Source organism: Molossus molossus, unplaced genomic scaffold, assembly GCF_014108415.1.
Source record: "Molossus molossus isolate mMolMol1 unplaced genomic scaffold, mMolMol1.p scaffold_m16_p_20, whole genome shotgun sequence".
Lineage (NCBI taxonomy): Eukaryota > Metazoa > Chordata > Mammalia > Chiroptera > Molossidae > Molossus > Molossus molossus.
In genome coordinates this window covers 29,359,344-29,367,268 of record NW_023425356.1, presented here as the reverse complement: position 1 = coordinate 29,367,268, position 7,925 = coordinate 29,359,344, and positions in this window count along the sequence as shown.

Genomic DNA, 7,925 nt, shown 5'->3' with positions numbered 1-7,925 from the left:
TTCATGGTCAACCACATGCACAGGTTGTGGGCTCCATCTCCAGTAGGGGACGTGCAGGAGGCAGCTGATCGATGTTTCCCTCTCTCTCACATTGATGTTTCCATCTCTCTCTCCCTTCCTCTGTGTCTAAAAATAAATCAATAAAAACATACTTTTTTTTAAGAAAAAGAAAAATACTGAACAATTCATGGCCAGTGTAGCCATAATTATGCTATTTAGACAAGTGCTAGGTGGGAATAGTCTCCTTTCTCAAATATGAAGGATTTTCTTTATGACATGTCATTCTAAATCTCAATGTAGAATAACTAATAAAAATGATTACAAATCACTTTGCAAAAATAAAACCACTAAGCATGAAAATCAAAATCAGGAATAACATTTTATTTTATATCCCCTAGTTGTTTTCCAACACGCATATATAAATACACATGCATATTTTTCCACTGAAAGTGTGATTATACTATACAATGTTCTCTTGCTTAAATCAGCATTTGATATTATTGTCAGATCTGAAGTTGCCCCAGATCTGTCCGACCGTGCCAGCTCTATCACCTGGGCAAACTGAAACATCAAGATACGCAGGGGAAGAGCCAGGACCGTAGGTTCCTTTGTATCAGCGCCTATGTGGCCAAGGAGTTAATTTGTGCTATTTCTGACTCTTGCCCCCACATCTATGTCAGACCTCCGTGGGTTGCAGCACTCCCAGACTTCCCCCTCACTGAGTTCTAGCCTCCTTCCTGGCTCCTTAGAGGAACCTATTTATTAGGTTTCCTGGGAATATGGAGTCAGGAGCAAGTCAGTTCTGAGTGGGCAACTCTTCAAGTGCTAGCTGTCATTGGATCCAATAAAACCATCAAATATTCTCACCAGGGTTTTTCATTATATAAAGGCAGAAATGCCCAGGCCCAGCACTGACAAATAATTGTAATTTTTTTTTAATCCTCACCCGAGGACATTTTTGCATTTATCTTCAGATAGAGCAGGAGGGAGAGAGGGAGGAAGAGAGAGAGATAGAGAGAGAAACATCGATGTGAGAGAGACACATTGAGTGATTGCCACCCACTCGACCCCAACCAGGGCCGTGGACAAACTGTAAGTGAGGTAAATGCCCTAAGTGGGAACCAAACCCAGGTCTCTCTGGTCTGTGGGCTGACGCTCTAACCACTGAGCGACCAGCCAGGGCTGTAATTTTTGTTGTATGTTTTTCTCCTATAAGGCTCTTTATAAGCCTGGAGCTAAGAGGGTCACTAATGGATAGGCTTCCCCTTCAAGGACAGCACCGCCACACACAATGTTCCCTTGACACCAGACTATTCTTCCCCATATCCCCATATCCCCATATCCAGTCCTCTGTGGCAGAGACAATACTTTGTCTTCACCAAATTTCATTTTTCTCCTGGGCTGTGATGGTTAATGTTAAGTGTCAACTTGACAGGGCTTTGGGGATACCCAGACATTTGGTCAAATATTACTCTGGGTGTATCTGTGAGGGCATTTCTGTGTGAGGTAAACATCTGAATTAATAGACTCAATAAAGCTGATTACCCTCTCCAGTGGGGGTGGCCTCATCCCATCAGTTGTAGACCTGAATAGGACAAAAAGGCTCGCCCTCCTGCACGTATGGGTAAACTCCTCCTGCCCGACTGCCTTCAAACTGGGACATTTGGTTTTTCCTGCCTTCGGACTTGGACTAGAACTACACCGTCCGTCGACTCTCCTGGGTCCCCTCACTTCCCCACTCAGATCTTGGGACTTGTAAGCCTCTATAACTGCATGAGCCAATTTCTTATAATATCTCTCTCTCTCTCTCTCTCTCTCTCTGTCTCATTGGTCTGTTTGTCTGGAGAACCCTAATACATGGGCCAATAGAAATTCTCCTTTTCCTAGTTCGCTTTCATCTAGCTGGAACCATGTGTCTGGTTTTAGCCAATAGAAAGTCAGTGGAAGTGCTATGACAGAAAGTGAGGGACACAGCAGTGGAGCCATGTAATGCAAGGAGCCCATCAGTTAGAAGGCAGCTGCCTGGTCTGCATTGGACATGCATGATAAGAATGTTTGGGTTTGTCCAGCTGGTGTGGCTCAGTGAATTGAGCATGTTCCCCTGGACTGAGAGATCCCAGTTCAATTCGCAGTCAGGGCACATGCCCAGGTTGTGGGTTCGATCCTCAGTAGGGGGTGTGCAGGAGGCAGCCAATTGATGTTTCTATCTCTCTCCTTTTCTCCCTCTCTAAAAAATCAACAAAAACATACCTGTTTAAGAAAGGAAAGAAAGCCCTGGCCGGTTTGGCTCAGCGGTTGGAGCGTCGGCCTGTGGTACAGAGAGACCCGGGTTCGGTTCCCGCTAAGGGCATGTACCTCGGTTGCAGTTTGTCCCCGGCCCTGGTTGGTCGTCCGGGTGGCAGCCACTGGATGTGTCCCTTCACATCGATGTTTCTCTCTCTCTCTCTTCCTCTCTCTCCCTCCAGCTCTATCTGAACAAAAAATGGAAAAATGTCCCCGGGTGAGGATAAATAAATAAATAAATAAATAAATAAATAAATAAATAAAAAAGGAAAGAAAAATGAGTGTGTGGGTTTTGTGTTTTCTCACAAGACAGCCAGTCTTCCTAAAATACCTACTCTCTCCTTCAGTGGCGTGTGGACAGCTGTATCTGTGTCTCCCGATAACTCGTTAGAAATGCAGGATCTCAGTTCCCACCCCTGACCTACTGACTAAAGTCAGCATTTCAACAAGACCACCACGTGATTTTCTGCAGTTAAAATGCAAGTTTGAGAAGCACTGATCTAATCCAGGGCTTTCGGTTTTACTGAAACATGCTACAATGGGGCCAGCAGAGGGCAGTGCTGCAGGGCTGCAGAGCAAGCTGAGGAACTACAGGCCTGCAGTCCCACCGCGAACTCACCTTTTATCAGCGTGCATCCTTCAATCAGACATCCAGGTTTTCTTTCTGTACACGGTGTCCTTCGCTTTTCCCTCACTCTTTCTTGGCAGCAGAGGAGGTTTGCTTGGGGGAAACACACACACACGCACACGCACACGCACGAGTGGAATAAAAGAGGATTTCTGAGGGATGCAGTAGGAGGAAAGAAATGTCACTGTGTATCTCAGGTCAGCATTTTGCTCAGCTGCTGAGGCACACGCACACCTCTCTGAGCACCATGCTTCTGTTGGTTCTAGGTACTCGAAGCATGAACCAATCCCACCTTAGACAGCCTAGGTCGCGGGCAGCAATTGTCCCCTGCCTCTCGCATCCCTCGAGGGAGTGCAAGATACATAATTTGTGGGGCTCAGTGCAAAATAAAAATGTGGAACACTTTTGTTCAAAAAGCAGGAAAAAAGTGCCATGAAATGTATTAAAACAAAGCTTTTCCCTTTCCCCCACAGCCCCTCTCTACATGGGATGGGATATCTTTGTTTATTTGCTGTTTAATGTTTTGAGTAAAAAAATTTTTAATTCTAAAGTACTATTATGAATTTCACTGCTTATTTTGTGCAATGTCAGTTTTGAATGAAATGCAAGAACATTTAATTTGTATGTGGAATCCTTGAAAGTACTCAATCCATATTCTGTAGCTTGGACATGCATGTGTATTTTCTTACCAGAAAAGTGGAAATACTGTACAATGCTAACTTAACTGTTTTTATTTTACTTCTTGATGCACACACACTCTACCAACACTCTATGGAAGACAGTAGCTTCCATAACATACTTTCTTTATACTCACTTTGACTCTCACTGAAACCCACCCCCCCATACATCATGGGTCCACCGGACCCTGTACTTATGGGGTACCATGAATGCTACAGGTGAATGGGGCAACGAGGAGCCATGATTGACGTGCATACTGCACACATTTTCTCTGCTCATGTGCGTGTTCCATTGTCTCAATGGAGTTGACTTAAATACACAAGTTGAAGGATAAAATTGTTAAGAATTTCAAGATTGTGGCAGCAGACTACTAACCCAAGTGTAGCACCCTTCTGAGCATAGGGCACTGTTTGAATGCACGGGTCATGTGCTGGTGAGTCCAGGTTTGCCTTAGGGACACCTGATACCCTAACTTTGTCTGGGAATTCTAACACAGGGACCACGCCTGATTCTCTTGTGTTCTCAAACCCCTCCTTTGTTTTCCTATACATAAACAACTAATGGGATGATTTGAGCCATTTGTCTTTGTGCAAAGAAAATATTCCAACATTAGCCCAAAGTTCTCACCATGAACTGCAGTCTGAGGACAAGTTTTTCCATGTAGTTACTCAGCATGCTCGGCAGCGCTGCAGTACTGCCCTCTGCTGGCCGCACTGTAGCATGTTTCAGTAAAACCGAAAGCCCTGGATTAGATCAGTGCTTCTCAAACTTGCTCTTTAACTGCAGAAAATCACGTGGTGGTCTTATTAAAGTGCAGACTTTAGTCAGCAGGTCTGCGGTGAGAACTGAGATGCTGAGTTTCTAATGAGTTATCAGGAGACACAGATATGCTGTCCACAAACCACTGTTTGAACAGCAAGGCACAAGAGGCCTCTAGGCTTTCTGCTGTTCTGACAATTAGCTTTGTGGTTCTAGGTCTGTCCATAGGACTTGGTTCTCTCCTCCACGTACTACCCTGCTCAGCTCCTGGATATCACATTCATTGCCTTCTCAAGTTAAAATTTCCAGTGGTCCTTCCTAGGTTCCCGTGGTGCCCAGGTGCATTGGCTACACTGCCAGGACCAGCTTGTCCCAACAGGCAGTACTAGGTGACACATGGAAGGTTTGCAGGGCCAGGAGCTCCTGTGAACTGAGGGAATGCAGCCTTCACATGTCGCTTTGCACAAAGCAACAGCTTAATTGGGCCCTGATGGTGGGACCATGTAGGAGCACATGTAAATTAGACCTGGACCTTCAAATCAATGAGTTCATTCATTCCCCACCCATAGTTACCAAGTACCTGACCATGCTGGGAGCTGAGGCCCTCTGCTGGGAGCTGTTTAATGAGAGCCAACGTTGATTGAACCAGTCTGTGCTGGCTCTGTGCCTCATTCTCTGCCCAAAAGTTCCCTTCTATGGAATGGGGTAAGAAAGTCTTTCCAAGATTCTTCATTGTAGGTTTTAATTTTAAGTGGCTTCCTTGACCATGTTTATTCTGCACAACTCTTGCTGAGACTAAAGCAGTCTTAGAAGGGTTCCATCTTTTATTCTCAGTTCTTGTCCAGGGATAACAGGATCCACTTTGGGGCTAGTGTATTTGTTAAAGTGGCAGCCCTTGTGCCTAAAGAGGTGTGCTCTCCCCTCCCCCCACCTCCTTCTCTCTCTTCCATCACACTTCCTCAGAAGACTTCATGGGATAAGGAACCGATTTCGCTCAGAGCCACCTGCACCAGCTGCAAAGCGGTAACCACAGGCCCTTGTTCGCTGTCGCCAGCTGTTCTGCCCATCCCCCTGTGCTCCAGCTGGGTAAGCTATAGCTCAGTTCCTTTGCCCAGTTTCCTCCCCTTGATCTCAGCCTCTTAGTCTTTCCTCCTCTCTCCTCCATCATCTTTCTTTCCAAATTTTTGTTGCCCTCATCTTCTATTTTCATCATCTTTCTGTCTCTTTTTTCCTTTCCTCTGTTCCACCTCAACCTGCTGACATATTTCTTTCATCGCTTCTGCTTTTAACCAATCCTCTGCTGTGCTCTGTTCTGCCTCTGATGTTCCATCTGCCCACAAGGGTCTCACAGCCCTCGATAGTTCATTGGTCAGTTTGTTTTCTTCTTTAGTGAAATAGGAACTATGGTCCTCTCAATAACTGCTTCCCAGCCCAGTGACCCCTGTGTCCGGGAGCCCAGCTTGGGCAGAGGCTCTTTATGGAGCAGACAGCACAGCAAACACATTGGTTCATTCTCTCAACAGATATCTGTAATGGGACGCCTGATGGGACTTTTCCCAATGCCTCAAACTTAGAGCTAAGACAAAGAGACTTCATGTTCCAAAAAGAGCTACAAGTAAGTCAGGCTAAGCAAGGGTGGTCAAATTGATTTTGCTCCCCCAGCAGTCACCCCAGCACTCTTCATCCCCATTCTATATAAATAGAAGACTAGGGAGAGAGGAGAAAATCATCAGGATCAAAATTATTGGAACAAAATAGGTCAAGAGGTATGGATGCATGGAACAGACGGACAGATCTCAGTGGGGGTGAGGGTGGGGAGGGAGTCAGGAAGAGATTAACTGGGACTCAGACAATATTATGAGGAAGGCCTGGGGTGAGGTGGGAGTTGGGTGGAGGGAAAGCATCAAGGGTGAAAACAAGAGACATCTGTAATACTGTCAACAATAAAATAAATTGTTGGAGCTGGGAGAGACCTGTGGCTTTTCCCTCTCTTCCTCATGAACGAGATCCCCGTTCCCTAGAGCTAAATGAATGGGGCTCCAAAGCACGACTTGAGAGAGTCAAGAAATACAAAAAAGTGGTCTCTCTCCCTGGTTGGGCAGTGGATTCGTTGATCTTCCCGAAGACAGAAGCGTGGCATTGTGGTGAGATGACGAGCAGCCTGCGCACTCACAGCTGGTACAGCGAGGATGTAGGAGTTCCCACAGAGAACACTGCACACAGGAGCCAGGCTTCGGTTGTCTTGCCACTCAGACACCAGGCAGGCAGATCCCAGCAGTGAGGTTGGGTGGTACATCACTGGTGGGAGCTGAGCGGAAGGAGGGTCAGGAGAGGCCAAACCAGAGGACATCTCCCACATCATCCCTGTTCAGCGGAGCGCTCCACACTCCCACCCAAAACACTCACACCCGTGCTCCACAAATGAGTCACTATTCAGGTGTTTGTCAGAGTAGTCATCCACAGTGGATCAGTACTGGTCAGAGAAACAAAGAAAACCAACAGCAACCAGAGAACTGAGAAATAGTTCGGCCCTCTCTGCCATGCCCTAAACGACCCGAGAAGCTGAAACTAGATGAGGCAAAAGAAGAGGGAGAAACCATTAGACCGTACCTTCCTCCCTATAATAGACTTTTAGACCATGAGACCAGCCTTTGCTGGAGTGACAGGAAAAAGTTAAGGGGAGTTTTACACTGAACTGTACTGTTAAATTACTAGAAGTGATAAAAACAAAACTGAGGGATTTTCCCAAAACATCCTTAGGTGATGGAAGGCAGATTTGACATATTCCTGATGCAAATTGGGGGGAAATGTTAGCTTCCAACCAATCAAGTTCAAACTATTTAAAAAAACTGTTTATATGTATTTATTAAGCAGCTACTATGAGGCAAACGCCAGTCTAGACTCAGCACTGAAAAAGACAGACACAGTCCTTGCCTTCATGCATATTATAGTCTAGTCTGGAAGACTGCCCCAAAGAAAATGAAAAATTCAATTTCATGGCAATGCTCTAGGTGTCATCAAATACGACAACTGCTAGGTAAAAGAGCTAGTGAGAATGGAGCAAAGGCAAGCTAGGAAGATCAGATCCAGTTCTGAGGACCAGGGAGAACTTTTCTTTGGACTTTGAGCCTGGACAATGGAATGTCAGGGAAGTGTGTGTGGAGAAGCCTTCAAGAAAGAAGAAAGGCCCTGGCCAGGTGACTCAGGTGGTTGGAGCATCACCTCCAAACTGATTGCAGATTCGATTTCTGGTCATGGCACATACCTAGGTTGCAGTTTTGATACCCTGTCAGGGCCTGTCCGGAAAGCAACTGATTGATGTTTCTCTCTCACTTCAATGTTTTTCTCTCTCTCCAAAAAAAAAAAAAAAAAAAATCAATGTGAAGCATATCCTTGGGTGAGGTTTAGAAAAAAGAAAGAAAGAGGAAAAGAGAATGAAAAGGGGTGCCCTGGAGGGAAAAATAACAACAACCCACATATCTTGTTGCTGGAGAGATGTGAATAAAAAGTTCCTAAAGAAAGCTATTGTCACGTTTCTAGGTGACAAGTAGAGAGCCATCTCGGGTGGTGGTGATTG